At 42.9% G+C, this 23,463-nt stretch overlaps 1 pseudogene; it reads right to left on the bottom strand.

The window, feature by feature from the left end:
- Positions 1 to 22,531, bottom strand: part of LOC114386016 — a 78,463-nt pseudogene extending 55,932 nt beyond the window's left edge.
- Between the last annotated feature and the right edge of the window lie 932 nt (positions 22,532 to 23,463).

The raw sequence follows: 23,463 nt of genomic DNA, 5'->3' as shown, positions 1-23,463 counted from the left end.
GTGAAAAGTTATGACCATTTGAATTTCTCGAGAGCTTCCGTTTTTCAATTTTGAGCGTCTCGATATATTAAGTGCCTGAATCGAACATTCGAGTGAAAAGTTATGACCATTTGAATTTCTCGAGAGCTTTCGGTGTTCAATTTCGAGCGTGTCGATATATTATGCGCCTGAATCAGACATCCGAGTTAAAAGTTATGACCATTTGCATTTCGCCAGAGCTTTAGTTGTTATATTTCGAGCTTCTCTATATACTATGCACGTGAATCTCACCTCTGTGTGAAAATTTATGAGCATTTGAATTTCACGAGAGCTTTAGTTGGTGAATTTCGAGCTTCTCTATATACTATACGCCTGAATCTAACTCCCGTGAGCAAAGTTATGACCATTTGAATTTTTCTAGAGCTTTCGTTGTTGAATTTCGAGCATCTCAATATATTAAGCGCCTGAATCGAACATCCGACTGAAAAGTTATGACCATTTGAATTTTTGGAGAGCTTCCGTTGTTCAATTTTGAGCGTCTCGATATGTGATGCGCCTGAATTGGACATCCAAGTGAAAAGTTATTAGCATTTGAATTTTTTTAGAGCTTTCGTTGTTCAATTTCGAGCGTCTCGATATGTGATGCGCCTGAATTGGACCTTCGTGTGAAAAGTTTTGACCATTTGAATTTCTCGAGAGCTCCTGTTGTTCAATTTCGAACGTGTCGATATGTGATGCACCTGAATTGCACATCCGAGTGAAAAGTTATGACCATTTCAATTTCTCGAGAATTTCCGTTGTTCAATTTCGAGCATCTCTATATATTAAGTGCCTGAATCGGACCTCCGTGTGAAAAGTTATCCTATTTGAATTTCTCGAGAGCTTCCGTTTTTCAATTTTGAGCGTCTCGATATATTAAGTGCCTGAATCGAACATTCAAGTGAAAAGTTATGACCATTTGAATTTCTCGAGAGCTTTTGGTGTTCAATTTCGAGCGTGTCGATATATTATGCGCCTGAATCAGACATCTGAGTTAAGAGTTATGACCATTTGCACTCCTCCTGAGCTTTAGTTGTTATATTTCGAGCTTCTCTATATATTATGCGCGTGAATCTAACCTCCGTGTGGAAATTTATGAGCATTTGAATTTCACGAGAGCTTTAGTTGTTGAATTTCGAGCTTCTCTATATACTATACGCCTGAATCTAACCCCCGTGAGCAAAGTTATGACCATTTGAATTTCTCGAGAGCTTCCGTTGTTCAATTTCGAGCACCTCAAACAGATGGTCAGACTGAATGAACCATTCAGACTCTAGAAGATCTACTCCATGCGTGTATTATAGAGCAACAAGGCAGCTGAATGGAATGTTTGCCGTTGATTGAATTTACTTACAACAACAGCTACCAAGCCAGTATTGGTATGGCTCCTTTTGAAGCTCTATATGGATGAAAGTGCAAAACTCCTCTTTGTTGGTGTCATACCCTAATTTCGTCCGGGAACCTTTGCTCGATGACATGCGACCATTCTTTGGTCCTTGTGAGGTGCTTGGCACCCATCATTAGGCAATTTATGAAATTCCAGGACATGCCGAAAAACCAAAAAAAATATTGATGCACAATCCGTAAGTTTCCGTGACACACCGGAAATCAAAAGGAAGCATCGTTGCATAATTAAGTGAGGTTCCGTAACATTCCGTAAGTCAAAAAGGGGATGATTATGTAATCCGCAAGGTTCCGTAACATTACGGAAAGAAAACAAGTATCGTTACGAAATTCGTAAGTTTCCGTAACTTTGCGAAAAAGAATCACCAAAAAAACAGCAGAGGGGGTGTATTTAGTAAAAATGGGGGTGCAAATAGCACCCAGGCCCACTTGGGCCCTCCAGAAGATTCCTCCAGAAGGCGGTTGCTTCTGGAGGAAGCAACCCTGCTCGCCTGGGCGAGCTGAGCTCGCCTGGGCGAGCTGAGCTCGCCTGGGCGAGCTGGGCGGCAACCACCTCCCCTATTTTGCTATAAATAGGGGAGGAAATGAAGAAGGAAGGGATCCCAGCCCCTTAGGCACTTCTCTCTCTTTGGAATTTGCTTGGAAAAATTGTTTCCGTGAAGAAAATCTAAGCCGAGGCGCTTCCGAAACGTTTCCGTAACGTTTTCCGTGAGGAATCTCGCAAAGGTTTGAACCGTTCTTCGACGTTCTTCATTCGTTCTTCATCGTTCTTCGATCTTCAACGGGTAAGTACCTCGAACCAAGCTTTTCGATTCATTCTATGCACCCGTAGTGGTCCACATTGTGTTTCGTGCATTTTTATTCTCGTTTTGTTTACTTTTTATACCCCCTGTTGACGTGCTTAAGCCATTTTACTTAAGTCGTTTCTCGCTTAACTTAAAAATAAAATAAATTTCCACCGAACGTTTGAATTGTATTATCCATTAACTTTGGTTAAAATAAATTCCGACCGTTCGGTCGTGCCGTAACCACGTTGGAAATCAAAAAGAGGTAAAAAATAATATAATAATCAAAAAGACATCTTTTAGTAGAATAAAGCGGAAAATCAATCGGACGTTTTCTCTTTGGGATTTCTCATTCTTAATCGAATTGATTAATAACTAAAGTGAAACTAAGGCTAAAATCAACTCGCCTAGTCAAGCTCGTCCACAAAAATAGGCTTTTGAAGTTCGTCATTTCATTTTCTCACTAAGTAAAATGGATCATTTTTAAGGTCCAACGCCTTAAAATGATCACCACTTGAGCAAAAAAGAATCACTTGATAAGAAAGAACTACGTAGGTCTGAGTTCCTCATTGAGGATACGTAGGAGCAAAAGCCCCGCTTTTGTCGACCACCCCAAGAGATCGTTAATGGTCCAATGCCTTAACGTTTCTCTCCTTTCAAAAACAAGAAATCGTTAATGGTCCAACGCCTTAACGTTTCTCCCCTTTCAAAATCAAAAGACCGTTTAATGGTTCAACACCTTAAATGACCTTTTGTTCAATAAAAACATATTTTACAAAAAAAAAGACAAAAACAACTTAACCAAACACTTTGTTCCAAAAGAACTACGTAGGTCTGATTTTCTCATCCCAAATTGAGGAATACGTAGGAGCAAAGGGAAACACCCTTGTCGACCGCAAAAAAGAAAAATATAAAAAGGGTATAAAGGATACAAGAACATAAAAGGAACATAAAAATCAAAGTCATGTTTGCACATTCGATTAAAGGCTGCCGTCCCTTGGGACGGGCGTGTGGGGTGCTAATACCTTCCCCGTGCGTAAATACAACTCCCGAACCTTTCACTTAAAAATTCGTAGATCGCGTCTTTTCCGGTTTTTCCGACGTTTTCCTCAAATAAACGTTGGTGGCGACTCCGCGCGTATTCCTTTTGTGGAACACGCATCCCGCGAGTCTCGCGTCGCCCTCCCGCCGAAGGGTAGGTTGCGACAGTTGGCGACTCCACTGGGGACTGTTTTTTAGAGAGTTAGGCCATTTAATCTTGTGCAATGTTTTATCATGACTTTCTCCTTTGTTGGCTTCCTTTCATTATGTTCTTGTGTATATAAACTCTTTGTTGCTTTTAGTGCGTTTTAAATGTATGCATGAAGTAAATATTTATTCATTTGATACACACAAACACCAACACTATTTGCACACACTGTGAGTGAAAAAGGGCCCTATACCCGGGTTCATGGGAGCATAAGGAGTGGAGGTGAATCTGTGATCATGCTAGGTCTCCGACTTGCTTGATTACAGTGAACCCTCATCTAGAGCTTTTCTCTTTGAAAACCTATTGTTGCTAGTAGTCCCTACTGCTACAATATGTTCTTCAAAGGGGATGATACCTCTAGAAACCATCAAGAGAGATATAACTACCTTGGGGATTATTGCTAAAAGCCTAGTTAGTTCTCTCCCTTATAGGTCCCTTAAATAGGGGCACGAAGCAAACACGCTGCGTGCCATTTTTCACACTGCCATGCATGAGTATCATATACCCTTTTGCTTATGTTCAGTAAATATTGTCATACTGTGTACATTCCCGCATTGTGTCTTTTGCATAGGCATTGCATATGGGTTCTGTCTTGATCCCTACTGTAAACAAACCAACGGAGGGTCCGTGTCGCCTTCTTAAAAACGTGCGTTGGGGCATTTTGCTACCCCTAGACGTCGTATCTAAGAAGGGGACAAATTCCCCGGACCCCCGCATTCCTAGATGGCATCTGTGTCATATGCATTCCATCATGCATTCATCCATTCCACCCATGAGATATCGGAGTTTTGATTTGCACCAGCTTTTATCTCACTTTAGTAAGCATGGGAACAAATCAAACCGGCAAGAGGTTCTACCAAGTCAAGGTCAAAAGCCCAGATACCACCAGCATCAAGGAATTAGGGCGGTTGATGGAACCCCTCCAAATGCAAGCCTTCCGCAAGACTTACGGAAAGATCTTAGAGTTGACCATAGCAGAGGTGTCCATAGAAGCCATTGCATCACTTACCCAATACTACGACCAGCCTTTGAGATGCTTCACATTCGGGGACTTCCAATTAGTACCAACCATTGAAGAATTTGAGGAAATTCTAGGATGTCCTCTCGGGGGAAGAAAGCCATATCTTTCCTCCGGGTGTCTCCCCTCTTTGAGCAGAATTGCAACTGTGGTCAAGGGTTCAGCAAGAGGTTTGGACCGCATAAAACAAACTCGGAACGGCATAGCGGGCCTACCACAGAAGTACCTAGAAGACAAGGCGAGGGGTATGGCCAATCAAGGAGACTGGGTCCCGTTTATGGATGTGTTAGCTTTGCTAATTTTTGGGGTCGTCCTCTTTCCAAACGTGGATGGTTTGATAGACCTAGCAGCAATCGACGCTTTCCTTGCCTACCACCATAGCAAGGAAAGTCCGGTGGTAGCTGTCTTGGCAGATCTATTTGACACATTGGACCGAAGGTGCGAGAAGAGTAGCGCACGGATCATCTGTTGCTTACCCGCCCTCTGTGTTTGGTTGGTTTCACACTTGTTCCAACAAGACACAAGACATCCATGTCCGCTCCTGAGCCATCGCTCGTGTACTGAAAAGAGGAGAATGGATTGGGACCAGCTCTTGGCCGGGATAGGAGGTAAAACAATCAGTTGGTTCCCCCGATGGAAGGAAGGAAAAGAAGGAGTCCTTTTCTCATGTGGAAGGTACCCAAACATTCCGCTGGTAGGAACGAGGGGTTGTATTAATTACAATCCCACGCTCGCTATAAGACAACTAGGGTACCCCATGAGGGGAGCACCAACGGAAGAAAGCATGTCTCCTTTCCTTGTGAGGGATCTCGGCGCACAAAATTCCAAGACTATACAAAGAATCCATAAGGCATGGGAAACCCCGTTAAGGAAAGATCAAGAGCTTAGAGGCATTCGTAATGGCATCATTGGTGGGTACCACGAATGGCTGAAAGTTCGCATACGAGGTTTAGATTGGCTCGCCAAGTTAAAAGTCGTCAGCGAAGAGAATTTTGAAGCACCGGAAGAGGACGAAGAAGTCCAAGCTCTCAAGAGCGAGTTAGGAAAGGCAAAACTCGCCAAGGAGAAGTTCAAGTTGGCTGCTACACACGTTCGGAAGGAGTGTGCCGGGTTACGGGAAGAGAATGCAATTACCGCAAGAGCCCTTGAACAAGAGACCAAGAGGGCTCGCAAGGAAGAGTATGGCCGGAACAAATTTCGCGGAGCTCTATGGGGTAGCAATAGTGAACTCAAGTTGCGAAGGGAAGAAAGAGACCAGTCGCGAGCACATAGCATGGTTCTGAAAGAAGGGTTGATTGCTTGTTCAAGGTCCAAAAGAAGCTTGTCTCAGCGTTTATGCGAGACAGAGACCAGCATGTTAGCTATCATCGCCAAGTACCAAGAAGAGTTAGGTCTAGCCACGGCCCACGAGCATAGAATCGCGGATGAGTATGCTCAAGTGTATGCGGAAAAAGAGGCTAGAGGAAGGGTGATCGACTCTTTACACCAAGAGGCAACCATGTGGATGGATCGGTTTGCTCTTACCTTGAACGGGAGTCAAGAACTTCCCCGATTGTTAGCCAAGGCCAAGGCGATGGCAGACACCTACTCCGCCCCCGAAGAGATTCATGGGCTTATCGGCTATTGTCAGCATATGATAGACTTAATGGCCCACATAATTAGAAATCGTTAGGAAACTTGTATGGTCTCTCAGACCTTGACTGGATACGACTTCTTTTTTGAAATAAAATGAGTTGGTCCCATGTTTCTACTCCAAAAAGCTTGTGCAAATCAAATCACTCCTACATTTTATCTCTAGCATGCATTGTATGTTGGTCTCGTCCTTTGTCACGGGAAGCCGGAAGGTCCATATCACCTTCTTAATTGTACACATGGGGCACTGCGCCCCCAAATGCGCAAGTAAGAAGAGATAATTTTCCGGGCTCTCGTGTCCGTAAAATGCATTCATATCATGCATCGCATAAGCATCTCTTCATAACATCATAATGGACATATCCTGCATTTGTCCGTTATCATATTCCAGCCTCACATTTTGCATAAGTCATGGCATCATCATGCATATGCGTTCAACAAACTTTTTGATCTGCAAAATTGCATACCATTTGTTTTCATGTTTGCTCATCCTTGCGTTTTCCTCTACAAAACAAAAACAAAGAAGGGGGAAGCGTGAAACTTCACACTACATTCTTAGTTGCATGTGTTAGGCACCATGAGCCAACCATGTTGGGATCATAAACCCATTTCTAAAAAAAACACACAACAACAAAACAAAATAATTGAACATGGTACCTAATGCATGGTTAACTAGGAAATGGTGTTTCTTCGGGCATCTCAATTTCATAATTACATTTTCCATGCATAGCTTAAAGTATGCCCGAGTCATTCATCCCTATGAGATGTTGTTGAAGTATTGGCGATCAGAATTGCCATTCCTTGGATTATAGGGTTGAACCAAGCTCATGCTTTTATAAAAAGGTTCATCAAGTCAAGTTGAAATATGGAAGTAACCGTCCTGCAAAATTGGGGCAAAAGATGAATCAAGTCACATCACTGCTTCGTCTACTGCCAAACATATTTAGGATTGTTGATGTCCTTGTTACTTCCAGTTTCACCTTGACAAAGATGTCATGGACCATGTTGAAAATCTAAATTGATTCAACCCCATATCCTGCGTAAAAATTTGCAATACTTCGACTGTACATCATTCGCATGCATCCATGCTTTTCATTGGTTGCATTGCTCATTGCATTCTTTCCTCGAAAAATAAAATAAAATAAAATAAAATGAACTTATCAAAAAGAAAAGGACACGCTTTACGGCGCCCTTACCGAACTCGTACTAGAGCTAGAGTAATGGGTGAAGCAGAGAAGGTGCAAGAGAAGATGAAGGCCGAAAATGGAGGCCATAAAAGAGCAAATGGCCACAATGATGAGGGCCATGATGAGCATGAAGAAGATAATGGAAGCCAATGCGGTTGCAATTGCCGCTACCAGCGTTGTTGCTAAGGTGAACCCGACATCCCCATCCGGCCTCAAGCAAATGAATCATCCAACCTCAAATATGGTAGGCAAAGATTTAGGAAGTACGGGCGGCCCCCATGATGTGCAAATTCAAAACGAGCACGCCTTCCCGTCATATGGCTTGCCTCTCAACTGTACGCCACCCAATGTGGCGTACACTCCCAATAAGAATGTCAATAACTCCACTCCTATACCCATTGAAAGCCAGCAACCCCAAACTGATCATGCACATGTCTCTTAAACTGTGGAAGAGACCCATGAAATTCCCCATCACAATCTAGCCGACTTCGAGCCTTGGCTCGGATATACCACTGAAGGGCAAGCAGTTGGTGGTATACCCCTACAAAACCCTTTGGAGGGCCCTCAGTATCACCCACAACTGCACCTCTTGCATTCCACAGCGGTTAAAAACCCTCATGACTATGGCAGGAATGGGGAAGTTGGATCATCTAAAGGAAAGGCTCAGGGCCATTGAAGGAGGTGAAGATTATGCCTTTGCTAACCTAGAAAAGTTGTTCCTAATACCCAAACATGGTCATTCCCAAGTTCAAAGTGCTGGACTTTGACAAGTACAAGGGGACTACTTGTCTCAAGAACCATCTAAAGATGTATTGTCAGAAGATGGGGGAATACACAAAAGATGAGGAATTGCTGATACATTCCTTCCAAGAAAGTCTTACTGGGGTAGCTGTTACCTGGTACACTAACTTGGAACCTTCCCGAGTCCATTCTTGGAAGGACCTAATGGTTGCCTTTGTTAGGCAGTATCACTACAATTTTGATATGGTTCCGGATAGGATGCAACTACAGAACATGTGCAAAAAGGGGGACGGATCATTCAAAGAACACGCCCAAAAGGTGGAGGGATCTGGCGGCCCAGGTGGTACCCCCAATAATGGAAAGGGAGACGATAATCGTGATGGTAGACACATTATCGGTACTCTACTATGAAAAGATAGTAGGCTGCGCACCCTCAAAGCTTTGCAGATTTAGTCTTCGCCAGTGAAAGGATCAATGTGGGTCCGAAAAGAGGCAAATTTGATCATCCTACTAGGACGACTGAGAAAACTGGGGCAAATAAAGAGGGTGAGGATAAGGGAGAAACCCATGTTGTGACTGCCATTCCTGTACGACCAAGTTTCCCACCAACCCAACAATATCTTTACTCAGCCAATAACAAACCTTCTCCTTACCCACCACCCAGGTATCCACAAAGGCCATCCCTAAATCTACCACAAAGTCTGTCTACCGCACTTCCAATGACGAACACCACCTTTAGCACAAACCAAAAACACCAACCAAGAAGTGAATTTTGCAGCGAGAAAGCCTGTAGAATTCACCCCAATTCCAGTGTCCTATGCTGACTTGCTCTCATATCTACTTGATAATTCAATGGTAGCCATAACCCTAGCCAAGGTTCATCAACCTCCACTTTTCTGAGGATACGACTCGAACGCAACGTGTGCTTATCGTGGAGGAGCCCTACGGCATTCCATTGAGCATTGTATGACCCCGAAGCATAAAGTGTGAAGTCTAATTGATACGGGCTGGCTGAAATTTGAGGAGAATTGCGTGTAAATCCTGACATTGACAAGAAATGCCACACATGGGGCAATTTTGAAAGCTGTTGTTAGGTGTCCCTAATGACTCATCAGGGTTTCCAAGTTTATGCCATTATTGTAAACCACAGCTACAATGTTAAATGAAATGGATAAAGTTGATATCTTTGTCCCTCATCCTCTCACAAACGCATGTTTGCTTATTCAACTTTCACCGGAATGTGGGTGTAAGCCATTGGTCTGTTTGCTCAAGCAACCTGCGCTCCTGAGTGTTGACTTCCAAGACCGTTCAATCAGAGATTACTCATCTTGCACGTTGGTGGGGGTGCCGTAAAAAAACGAGTAAAGTTCAAAACAAACAAGTTTCAAAATAAAATAAAATAAAAGTGTTCAAAAAGAAAAGGAAAAAAAAAACATTTGATTGACTGTGCTTTCAAGACGTTCATGTGACCTCATTTTATCATCCTGGAAAGTTTGTCTTTTTAGAGAGAAGTGAGTTATCAAGAATAGGATGTTGGACAAATGGCCTTAGTTACCTTGAGAAGAAGAGGGGATTGAATTAAGATACGAATATTATTCCCCAATTAAACTTTCACTCTCTCTTTTCGGATTAACAATGCACATAGGGACAACCCTTCCCTTGTGTTCAAGAATCCTCTACAACAAGAGACCCACGGTCTCTTAATCCCTTTTCAGAAATAAGAAGAAGAGAAGAATAGGTCTCTCGTAAAAGAGGTAGATTGTAAAATGAAGATCAATCAAAAATTCCTTATTGAATATGCAAGTGGTTGACCAAGGAATCTTTTCGAGAGGATAAGACATTTCAGTTCAGAAAAACTCTTGATCTTTCGAGAGGATAAAACTGTTTGGGCAATGAAAACTCTCTTTAAAACATTTGAATGGCCATTCATAAAACATTTGAATAGATATGTCTCTTGGAAATTATTTTCTGAAAATCCCCTCTAGTAATCAATTAGAAGACTTATGTAATCGATTACAGGTTTTAAAAATTTGAATTAAAACATTTTCAAACTGCTGGTAATCGATTACCAGAGAGCAAATCTCAATTTGAAAGGATAGAATTCCTTGGTCAAACCTTTTGCTTCTTCAATTTGGAAACTTCTTCCTAAGATTCTAGAGATCAACTTGATCATATATCTTGATTTTCTTGGATTCTTGTCTTGAATAAAACTTGGCATCATCGAAACATCAAAACATCTTGCTTCTACATAGGAGTCATTTGACTTAATCCATCAACTGAAAAAAATCCTTCAACTATTTCTCGTCCTTGGAAAATTCTTTTTGCAAAAATCAATTGCTTCTTTCATTCTTCCTTACTACGAGGTTGTGAAAACAAGACAACAATTGGTACCTCTAAGCCCTACACTGGGGCAACGAAAGGCACCATGCAAAAACCTCAAGCGAACCTAGGGGCAGATTAGAAGTATTCACCCAATAGGTTCCCTCCTACAAGGTCATGACGAAAGGCAACGATTGATACCTCAAAGCCTTACACTGGGGCAATGAGGGGCGCCGTGCATGAGCCTCAAGTGAACATAGGGGTCGATCAAAAGTTCTCACCCATCGATGTTTTTAACAAAAAAGGGGGGGACAAACCCTAGGATTTCAATGGATTGATCAAACATCAAATGGCTCCATTGCCGTCACTCCAAAATGGTCAAGTGACTAAATCAAACAGAACACACACTCTGAGGAAGTTCCCGGAGAGATTTGCAAAAAAGGATAGGATGAGGTTGCATGAATTATCACCTCTTTCAAAAGGACAGTCAATCTGTGTTTTCCAAAAAAATTAAATCAAAATCAAAATCACAAAATAGGGAAAGAATGTCATGAACATTGTACAACTTTCCATTACATTGCATTGGTTCATATGAAGTCCGCATTTACCAAGTTTCACGACAAAGGTTGCATGCATCTGCATCCCTAAAGATCATGTTAACTGCATAGATTTCCTACATCTAATGTCCAAATCTTGTGGATTTGGGATGACCGGCCCTCTCGATGAGTCGATCTCTTGCTTTCTCATAAGGGTGGCACCTTGGGTACTAGTTACCCTCACCGTTGAGAGGACTACACGTCCTCGCCTTGAGAGGACTACACGTCCTCACCATCAGAGGGCTGCACGCCCTCACCTCTAGAGGACTGCATGTCCTCGCCTTGAGAGGGCTACACGCCCTCACCTTGGGTACTAGTTACCCTCACCGTTGAGAGGACTACACGTCCTCGCCTTGAGAGGACTACACGTCCTCACCATCAGAGGGCTGCACGCCCTCACCTCTAGAGGACTACATGTCCTCGCCTTGAGAGGGCTACACGCCCTCACCTTGGGTACTAGTTACCCTCACCGTTGAGAGGACTACACGTCCTCGCCTTGAGAGGACTACACGTCCTCAGCATCAGAGGGCTGCACGCCCTCACCTTTAGAGGACTACATGTCCTCGCCTTGAGAGGGCTACACGCCCTCACCTTGGGTACTAGTTACCCTCACCGTTGAGAGGACTACACGTCCTCGCCTTGAGAGGACTACGCGTCCTCACCATCAGAGGGCTGCACGCCCTCACCATCAGAGGACTACATGTCCTCGCCTTGAGAGGGCTACACGCCCTCACCTTGGGTACTAGTTACCCTCACCGTTGAGAGGACTACACGTCCTCGCCTTGAGAGGACTACACGTCCTCACCATCAGAGGGCTGCACGCCCTCACCTCCAGAGGACTACATGTCCTCGCCTTGAGAGGGCTACACGCCCTCACCTTGGGTACTAGTTACCCTCACCGTTGAGAGGACTACACGTCCTCGCCTTGAGAGGACTACACGTCCTCACCATCAGAGGGCTGCACGCCCTCACCTCCAGAGGACTACATGTCCTCGCCTTGAGAGGGCTACACGCCCTCACCTTGGGTACTGGTTACCCTCACCGTTGAGAGGACTACACGTCCTCGCCTTGAGAGGACTACACGTCCTCACCATCAGAGGGCTGCACGCCCTCACCTCCAGAGGACTACATGTCCTCGCCTTGAGAGGGCTACACGCCCTCACCTTGGGTACTAGTTACCCTCACCGTTGAGAGGACTACACGTCCTCGCCTTGAGAGGGCTACACGTCCTCACCATCAGAGGGCTGCACGCCCTCACCTCCAGAGGACTACATGTCCTCGCCTTGAGAGGGCTACACGCCCTCACCTTGGGTACTAGTTACCCTCACCGTTGAGAGGACTACACGTCCTCGCCTTGAGAGGACTACACGTCCTCACCATCAGAGGGCTGCACGCCCTCACCTCCAGAGGACTACATGTCCTCGCCTTGAGAGGGCTACACGCCCTCACCTTGGGTACTAGTTACCCTCACCTTTGTAGGGCTACACGCCCTCATCTTCAGAGGACTACACGTCCTCACCTTTAGAGGACTACACGTCCTCGCCATCAGAGGACTACATGTTCCCCATTTTCAAAGGGGGGCATGCCCTCACCTTTAGAGGATTGCACGTCCTTGCCATCATAGGACTACACTCCCTCGCCTTCGAAAGGCGACACGTCCTGAACTTCAGAGGGCTACACACCCTCGCCTTTAGAGGACTACGCGTCCTCACTTTCAGTGGGCTCCATATCCACACCTTAAGATAATTTAAGGTCCTCTGTCCTTAAATGCTTAACCGAGACTTGCACTCCCGGTTAAGGGACCAGTAGTTTCCTTTTAACGGTTCCTGGGCCACCCCCTGATATTGGAGGAGGGCCAACTGTGCGAGCACAACCAGAGAGGGAGGCTATCACACAGCTACTATGCATACCGGGGCAAGATTTCACCCGTGCCGCTGCAAAGAGACGAGTGCGGATCATGCGCACCAACATGACCACTCTTACATAGATATAGATGACATTGCTACTTAGCAACATTCTGCCCAGCGACCGCAACGCCAATCTCCCCCTGCAAAAGTATCAGTTGGTCTGTGTCGTCCCGACATGGGTGAGTATGCATATAGTTCAACTGATTTCTGATACCATCTATTGTTTGCAGGGATCGCACCCACAAGACACCCAGTGGACCCGGAAAAGTCCAACAGGGCCCTGGGGTTTCCAGCTCTGGTTACGGGCCTCTATCAGTCCTACAGGGTGCCCGTACCCCCCCCGGCAAGGTTATGTCATCATAGGTAAGTATGCACATCGCTCAACTGATTTCTGATTTCATCAATTGTTTGCAGGGATCGCACCTGCAAGACACCCAGTGGACCCGAAGAAGTCCAACAGAGTCTTGGAATTGTCAAGCTCTAATTACGGGTCTCTGTCAGTTCTACGGAGTACCTGTCACCTCCAGCAAGGGCATCAGGCCCCCTACTAATCGAGCTTTCATCAAGAAGTACTGCGTCTCCAGGCAGGCGCAGGGCGAAACACCACAGCAGCCTGGGGATGGTCGGTAGCGGGCAATAGACGCACCGCCACCACCTTTAGAGTTCACCTTTGCTCATCCACAAAAAGGTTTGAGTATTGCCTACGACACATGGCCGACCAATAGGCAACCAAGTCCAAAGCCAAAGGTAAGGAAAGTACTAGGTCAGTGACCGACAAGTCATAAGGCGTCCAGCTAAAGACGTTAAAGAAGCGCTACTAGGAGGCAACCTAGTACCTTTTGAATCTATGCTTGTTATTTGATCACTTTTTATAGTAGGACGCACCTAGTTGCTCATGATCCTGGGGATTTAAATAAAACAAGCACAAGCTCGGAAGGTAGTCATACCTCACAAAATATATATATGTATGTTTAGGTAGTGAAAATACCTTAGATACGCATGTATGTAAACAAAAAAATACTTCACAAAATATATATATGTATGTTTAGGTAGTGAAAGTACCTTAGATATGCATGTATGTAAACAAAAAAATAATTCACAAAATATATATATGTATGTTTAGGTAGAGAGATACCTTAGATGTGCGTGTATGTAAACAAAAAATACTTCACAAAATATATATTTGTATGTTTAGGTAGAGAGATACCTTAGATGTGCGTGTATGTAGCAAAAAAATACCTCACAAAATACATATATGTATGTTTAGGTAGCAAGATACCTTGGATATGCATGTATATAGCAAAAATACCTCACAAAAATATACACATGTTTAGGTAGCAAAATACCTCATGAAAAAAAAAAAAAAAAAAAACAAACAAGAAAAAGAAATAAACAAATGATAATGATTAAAAAAAAAAAAAGAAGGAGAAAAAAGAAAAAATAAGTTGTCAAGCTGAAAAACCAACATGCTTTTGAAAAGAGATGACTTCCAACTTTTCTTTGGAAAAATTCACTGATCATAACTAGTTTTTGAAAAAAGTGTGTATACACCTGAAGGGTGAATGCTGTGAAGATTTTCCCAGACGCCCAAAATGGACTCGGGGAATGCACAAATTGATAAAAGAACATATTTTGGAAACGTTGGGTTGACTAAAATAGAGGAAATGAATCCTGAGCCCTAGCATCACATGACCATAAAAATTTGACACTTGAGTGTCCGCATAGGTGCATGCATGACCAGTTTTGCATAAAGTTTCTAAATCATCATTTTTGCATTTGTGTCATGGAAATAGTGTGGGGCATCCCTTTTATCCTTGAACCAAACCAAACCCCGACATGTATCATGTCTAGCCATTCTACAAACCTTGAGCCAAAATCCTGACTCACCATAATCCTTACCCTCGGAAGCAAAAAAGAAAAGAAGGAAAATTTCCAATCAAAGAAAAAAAGAAGGAAAATTCCCCAATCAAAGAGTGGGAGAAAGCAAAAAGAAAAGAAAGAAAATTCCCAATCAAAGAATGGGAGAAAGTAAAAAAGGGAGAAGAAGAAGGAAAGAAAGCCCCTGGTCGGGGATCGAAGGAAAACAGAAGAAATGTGCAGAGAGGTCTTTGGACCAGACAATATCTGAACAATACAGAATTGTCACCAAATGAACACAAAAGAAGGAAAGGAAACCACGACCTAAAATGGTCTTCTCCCTTTAATTACCAACCAAAATCCCGTGCGCTAGCGACCCTTTTTTCTCGCCCCGCACTAAACAAAAAAAAAAAAAAACAGAAAAAGAAAAAGCCAGGAAAATCAAAAGCCAAAAACACACAAAAGCCGAAAGAAGAAACCACCAAAAGAACCCATTCCCAAGGGAAGCCCTATTGATCCATGATCACGCGTGTAATTTTTGATTTGATAGGAAATAATTTGCAAAGTCAAGTCATGACATATCTACGGTTCGGAATTAGGATGAAACACTTACCTGTGCGAGATTGATACACTTTGAGTGGATTTCTTCTATTTTTGTCGGACCCAGTGTTTCCTCTAAATGATCATTTAGAAACGAAATGCTAACATCCAAAATCTCATTTATGGTTATGGGAGATTTCATCAGCAGACTCTCCTTCCCTGGTAGACGCATTGTTTTTCACTCAAAAAAAAAAAAGAGCATATGCTGCTCTAAATCAGTTGGAATATTTGTCTCTATGCTAAAGCATGTTTGCATTTTAGTGGAGAAAACACCGAGACTTTTTCAAGTCTCACAAGTTATCCAGAACTACGTAGGTCTGAGTTCCTCATTGGAGGATACGTAGGAGCAAGAGCCTCGCTTTTGTCGACCACACCGCCTTTTGTTGTCATGACTCAAGAGCTGGTAGCCCGCGGAGATACCTTACGGTTATCCGCACCCTTTTTGTCATCCAGAGGCGGCGGGCCCAATGACAAGCAGAGACCAAGTTTGGTCATTCTGCACCCATGATACGCGGAGATACCTTATGGTTATTCGCACCCTTTTGTCATCCAGAGGCGGCGGGCCCGATGACAAGCAGAGACCAAGTTTGGTCATTCTGCACCCATGATACGCGGAGATACCTTATGGTTATTCGCACCCTTTTGTCATCCAGAGGCGGCGGGCCCGATGACAAGCAGAGACCAAGTTTGGTCATTCTGCACCCATGATACGCGGAGATACCTTATGGTTATTCGCACCCTTTTGTCATCCAGAGGCGGCGGGCCCGATGACAAGCAGAGACCAAGTTTGGTCATTCTGCACCCATGATACGCGGAGATACCTTATGGTTATTCGCACCCTTTTGTCATCCAGAGGCGGCGGGCCCGATGACAAGCAGAGACCAAGTTTGGTCATTCTGCACCCATGATACGCGGAGATACCTTATGGTTATTCGCACCCTTTTGTCATCCAGAGGCGGCGGGCCCGATGACAAGCAGAGACCAAGTTTGGTCATTCTGCACCCATGATACGCGGAGATACCTTATGGTTATTCGCACCCTTTTGTCATCCAGAGGCGGCGGGCCCGATGACAAGCAGAGACCAAGTTTGGTCATTCTGCACCCATGATACGCGGAGATACCTTATGGTTATTCGCACCCTTTTGTCATCCAGAGGCGGCGGGCCCGATGACAAGCAGAGACCAAGTTTGGTCATTCTGCACCCATGATACGCGGAGATACCTTATGGTTATTCGCACCCTTTTGTCATCCAGAGGCGGCGGGCCCGATGACAAGCAGAGACCAAGTTTGGTCATTCTGCACCCATGATACGCGGAGATACCTTATGGTTATTCGCACCCTTTTGTCATCCAGAGGCGGCAGGCCCGATGACAAGCAGAGACCAAGTTTGGTCATTCTGCACCCATGATACGCGGAGATACCTTATGGTTATTCGCACCCTTTTGTCATCCAGAGGCGGCAGGCCCGATGACAAGCAGAGACCAAGTTTGGTCATTCTGCACCCATGATACGCGGAGATACCTTATGGTTATTCGCACCCATTCTTTTGCTATCTGTAAGACAGAACGCTTGATAGCATGCAGGGGCTGACACAGTCTTCTGCACCTTTTGTTCCTCCGGGAACAACAAAGTCATTTACATGCGGAAATTTCATGGTCACCCGCGACTCTCGTCAACCGAGAGGAGCGAAATTAGTGTCATACACTGATTTTCGGGGACCTTTGCTTGATGACATGCGACCATTCTTTGGTCCTTGTGAGATGCTTGGCATCCATCATTAGGCAATTTGTGAAATCCTAGGAACGACAAGTCACGGTCACCCGCGACTCTCGTCAACCGAGAGGAGCGAAATTAGTGTCATACACTGATTTTCGGGGACCTTTGCTTGATGACATGCGACCATTCTTTGGTCCTTGTGAGGTGCTTGGCACCCATCATTAGGCAATTTGTGAAATTTTGGGAACAACAAGTCATTTGCATGTGGAGATTTTATGGTCACCCGCGACTCTCGTCAAATCGAGAGGGACGAAATTAGTGTCTTATCTTTACTTTTCTTTTATCTCCAATAAAAGAGAAGTAAAGAGGGGCAACTGTCATACCCTAATTTCGTCCGGGGACCTTTGCTTGATGACGTGCGACCATTCTTTGGTCCTCGTGAGGTGCTTGGCACCCATCATTAGGCAATTTGTGAAATTCCAGGACATGCCCAAAAAACCAAAAAAATATTGATGCACAATCCGTAAGTTTCCGTGACACACCGGAAATCAAATGGAAGCATCGTTGCATAATTAAGTGAGGTTCCGTAACATTCCGTAAGTCAAAAAGGGGATGATTATGTAATCCGCAAGGTTCCGTAACATTACGGAAAGAAAACAAGTATCGTTACGAAATTCGAAAGTTTCCGTAACTTTACGAAAAAAGAATCACCAAAAAAAGGCCAAAGGGGGGTGTATTTAGTAAAATGGGGGGTGCAAACAGTAATTTTCGAATCTGGGCCCTTCTAGAGGTTTCTGGGCAATTTCTTGCTTAAGGTTGAAGTAACCTAGCTCGCCTGGGCGAGCTGAGCTCGCCTGGGCGAGCTAGATGGCCACCACACCCCCCGTTTTGTTGAAAAATGGGATTCCGGGGCTTCCGGGACACCCGTAATGCTTCCGTAAAATTCCCATAACTCTAAATAAGCATAATTAACTTAATACGGGTGAGACGGAAGAGAAAAAAAGAAGAAAATCAAGTCCTATATGCTTCCGTAAGGCTTCCGTAACTTTTCCGTAAATTACGAAAGAGGGGGGTGAACTTATCAAATTTGGGGGGGTGCAAATAGCAATTTCGAAATTTTGAATTGGGCCTTCCAGAACGTTTTTTGAAGCTGGGTTGCTTCTGGAGGAAGCAACCCAGCTCGCCTGGGCGAGCTAAGGTCGCCTGGGCGAGCTGGGCGGCAACCTCCTCCCCCTTTTTCCTATAAAAAGGCTGAAGGGGGCTGTTCTAAGGATCCCTCAGCCCCCTGGCTATGTATTTCAGCTGTTTTGGGTGAAAAAAATTGTTTCCGTGAAGAAAATCCAAGCCGAGGTGCTTCCGTAACGCTTCCGAGATGTTTCCGTAAGCAAATCCGTGAAGGTTTTCGTCCGTTCTTCATCGTTCTTCATCCGTTCTTCGTTCTTCAACGGGTAAGTTTTCGAATCCGAGACTTTTAATTCATTTCTTGTTTTTTTTAAGCTTTCCTCTTTATTTCGTTCATTTTTGATTTCTTTTCTTCCGTCTTTAACGCGCTTTTACCGTTTATTTAAGCCGTTTTCTCACCTAATAAATGATAAAATGAATTTCAACCGATCATTTGTGTTGTAATCTCATTTAATCACTTTTAAAATGAAATCTAACCGATCGTTCACGCTATAACCTCGGTTAAACAAAAAAAGTAAAATAATAATAAAATAATCAAAATATCTTGAAAAATAATAATAAAATAAACAAAATATCTTTGAATAAAATAAAACAAAAAAATCAATCGGACGTTTTTCTTTGGAAGTTTCCTTGAATGAATTGATTAATAACCAAAGTGAAACTAAGACTAAAATAGACTCACAAATCAAGTTTTGTCCGAAAATCACTAAAAACCGTTTTAAGGTCCAACGCCTTAAACGGTCCTCTTTGCTTTTATCGGTTAACATGGACCGTTTAAAAGCATAAAATTAACATGTAACTTTACCGCTTTTGAAAGAACTACGTAGGTCTGAGTTCCTCATTGAGGATACGTAGGAGCAAAAGCCCCGCTTTTGTCGACCACCCCAAGAGATCGTTAATGGTCCAATGCCTTAACGTTTCTCTCCTTTCAAAAACAAGAGATCGTTAATGGTCCAATGCCTTAGCGTTTCTCTCCTTTCAAAAACAAGAGATCGTTAATGGTCCAATGCCTTAGCGTTTCTCTCCTTTCAAAAACAAGAGATCGTTAATGGTCCAATGCCTTAGCGTTTCTCTCCTTTCAAAAACAAGAGATCGTTAATGGTCCAATGCCTTAGCGTTTCTCTCCTTTCAAAAACAAGAGATCGTTAATGGTCCAATGCCTTAACGTTTCTCCCCTTTCAAAATCAAAAGACCGTTTAATGGTCCAACACCTTAAATGACCTTTTGTTCAATAAAAACATATTTTGCAAAAAAGACAAAAACAACTTAACCAAACACTTTGTTCCAAAAAGAACTACGTAGGTCTGATTTCCTCATCGCAATTGAGGAATACGTAGGAGCAAAGGGAAACACCCTTGTCGACCACAAAAAGAAAAAATATAAAAAGGGTATAAAGGATATAAGAACATAAAAGGGAACATAAAAATCAAAGTCATGTTTGCACATTCGATTAAAGGCTGCCGTCCCTTGGGACGGGCGCGTGGGGTGCTAATACCTTCCCCGTGCGTAAATACAACTCCCGAACCTTTCACTAAAAAGTTCGTAGATCGCGTCTTTTCCGGTTTTTCCGACGTTTTCCTCAAATAAACGTTGGTGGCGACTCCGCGCGTATTCCTTTCGTGGAACACGCATCCCGCGAGTCACGCGTCGCCCTCCCGCCGAAGGGTAGGTTGCGACACATTCTTTATGAAGAATCAATCCCCAAACTGATCAGAACAACATTTTTCAAAATGCAACAATGAGAAATGAAAGCACAAAAATGGAATTCATAGAACCAAAAATGTGATTAAGATCAATTTGCATTTTATTTTCTAAAGAACATAAGAGGAAACACTGAATTCATTTAAATAGGGGAAAACCTCTCAAAGGTGTATAATTCTCACACAGGCAAGTCTTTCATCTCAATTCCAATCACTGATATGTCATAAATCAATTTTGCAAGTCATTTTCCATCAAATCAAAGATAATGTGCATAATCATCATGGATCAATAGGTCTTTTAAGGTTGGGCATGGTTTTGAAGGAAATCTTGGTTTTTCTAGATATTCAAACATATCTTGAGAATATGGGAGCAGACATAAAAATCTAGCTAGCAACTCAAATGAACGATCACTTCCTATCCCTTTTTTGTTTCAACCAATTTATCACTTCTTTCTATTCAGATATTTACAACAACTCTGATAAAATGTACATGATTCAGACTTTTTATTTATCCACAAAGAATTTGTTTTTCTTTTTTCTTTTTCGTTTCTTGCTTATTTTTTTCTTTTTTTTTCTGTTTTCCCTTAATACCCATATTAAAAACAGAGAATTTACATTATATTAGTCACCAAATGATAGAAATCCCCATCAAAACACCCATGCTTTCCTAACCTAAGGTAAGGTAGGAAAATTTTATCCTAGGTTAGTGTTCCAACAAAATATCAAGTGTTTGGCTCAAAGGGCTTGCAAATGGTAAAATAATATACATTGGGATAGCTGTTTGGCCAGTGGCTTAAAATGTAAAGAAAGAAAGAATTCCTAGATCATAATGATGAATCATATGTTATGACAATTAGAAATTCATGCAAAACCAACTATAGAACATATCAATGAGGACACTCAATGCAAAATTTATGGTTGCACACAGTCACTAAAGCTTAAGTCCTATTTCCATATTCAAATCAAATCAGTGTTTCGAAAGTTGTTCTTTTATCAAGTTCATGCAAAAACATCTGAATTCATTTGGGTTTTAGGAAATTCCTTCATTGTTTTTCCTTCTCAATGTTTTCAAAAGAATTCTTTTGTTGTGTTCTAATCCAAAAATAAGTTTAAAAAATATTGGTTGTTTGATTCTTTCCAAAAAGAGTTATAATCTATAAATATACTAACAGAATATCAAACCACACGTAAATTAGTCAAAATAAACAAGCGTAAGTTTGTAAACAAAAATCCAAAACAGTAACTAAGGGAGTGAAAGCGATAAATGAAAATAAAGACAAGTCACAAATTTTTGAAGATCATGGCTGGGAAGCCCCATTTCCTCCCATGAAATAATCAACAAGATCCACCATGTCTTCATCTTCCTTTGCTCTTCTTCTATCTACTTGGGCAGCTCATTGAGCATCTGCAGGACCTGCCTCCTCCTAAAAAATAGGCCTATCTCTTGGCCATGCAACAATGGCTCTAAACTACTTGGGAGTAGGCCAAGGGTAAAGGCTAGGGTCCTGGCGATGCTGGTGTAATGTATAGTGGCAGAAGTTATCATTCAACTGCATCTGGCCCCTATGATTTGCTGCCTGCTGGTCAGCCAAATGGCGCATGTACGTGTGCATCTGCAACTCCATCCTCTGCATGTGTGCTGAGATGGACTCCAAGGATGGCGGCTGACGTGGGGGTGGGGCATCTGCTGCTGACTGAGGTTGTTGATCCTGCTCTGGTTGCTATACCTACCTTGGCATGCAATATTTTTTAATAAATGATCTATTAAGTGGAGGCTGAATGTGTTTTGTTGGTGTGATTGGTACTCCATAGAACTGGCAGAGACCTGTAATTAAAGTAGGAAACCCAATGCCTTGTTGGACTTTTCTGGGTCCAATGGGTGCCTAAGAGGTTTAGTACCAACAAACTGATGAATAACATCTGAAATGAGTTGGGCCACATGGATACTGATATGCTCCATAATGTTTTAGACCAGCTGACATTTAGGTAGGGTAAGATCAGAGTTGTGGTCACTTGGAAGGACATTACTGAGGAGGAAGGTCATCCAGATTTGAGTCAGAGTCGTCATGTTGGTGCGCATTATTCACAACCGCTTCCCTGCCATGCTCTGTAGAAAATCACATCCTGGGAAGCAAAGTAGCTGACCTATAGCCTCTTTATCAAAACCTGTAGTCTGACATCTCCTTGCAGTGTATTCACATTGTTGCCCCTCCTCCAAGATCAACGGATTCCCTAAAAATTGGTTGATGACATCTGTGTCATAAGGAATTCATTGTCCCCTCACTTTGGAACATTTATCCATAACACCTTCCTCAGTAGGCCAAGCATTTGCATTAAATTCTAGGACAACTTCATGGTCATATTTAGGCATGGGCTTTGCAAGCTGTGTCTAGCGTCTCCTAGCAATCTCTGTTTGGAATTCAAGATACTCACCCTCAGCTAATTGGACCCTTCTTTCCTTGAGGAAAGACCAATATTTGATCACTTCAAAGTGGTATTGATGCTCCTCACTACGAAAGTGATGTCCATCAAATTCAAACTCTACAGGTGGAGCTATGCTAGATCCTTCTCCTGTAGTGGTCTTCCTAGCTCTCTTAGAGGTAAGTTTCTTTGGAGCCATCTATAACAAAGACACATCCAACTAGAATTTTAGCAAAAATTATTTTTCAAGGAATACAGAGCCATATTATTTGAAATTGTCAACTTTTAGCAACCAAGAAGTCAATATGTGTGTGAAAGTTCAATCCAAACATCTATTTAATGCTTAAACAACAATTCAATCAACTTAAATGCAGCAATTTTAGTCCAAAAAAATGTTGGCCATTCGAACTCAAACAATTTAAGTTACTCAGTAATAACTCATGTAATTGCATTAAAGGAAATGTTGTAATTTCAAGCTTAATTCACAGCCCCATTTAAGTTAACAACTTGAGTTGATCTCATATCTAAACTAATGACTAAACATGTTTAAGCATTCAGATTTTAAAAGAAACACATAGTGTCATACCCTAATTTCGTCTGGGTACTATCATTCACTGATGTTTTGATTCTCGCTAGCCGAACTGTGTTGTTCGACACCAGTTACCGTACAAAATGAAGGATCATTCAATGTTTTGATCAAGAATGCGAAAGATACCAAAAAAAAGAGGGCAAAAGGGTATTTTCCTTGGTTTTCCTGGACCCTAGATCACCCAGGCTAGCCTCTGGCTCGCTTGGGCCACCCAATAGCTTCATGGTGAAGAAACCAGCTTTCCTGGGCGAGCTCACAGCTGGAGGGTCAAGTTTCAACTTTCCTAGGCGAGCTGCAACTACCCCAAAGTGACCCTTTGCCTATAAATAGGTGTCCTAAAGGGGTTCAGAAGTGTAGAGAATTGAGAGAATTAAGAAAGAAGAAGATGAAAGAAGAGGAAACGAAGCCGAGGCGCTGTCAAATCGCAACCGCGATCATTCCCTACATCGTTCCTTGTTCAGTGTTCTTCGTGCGACCATCGGTTAGTTTTGTTTTTAAGATTTAAATGTTATCTATGTACCCTTAGGGGTCCCCCTTGCTAT

Source organism: Glycine soja, chromosome 15 (assembly GCF_004193775.1).
Source record: "Glycine soja cultivar W05 chromosome 15, ASM419377v2, whole genome shotgun sequence".
NCBI lineage: Eukaryota > Viridiplantae > Streptophyta > Magnoliopsida > Fabales > Fabaceae > Glycine > Glycine soja.
Note: the sequence above shows the minus strand (reverse complement) of the source record. Positions and strands in the feature narration are given on the sequence as shown.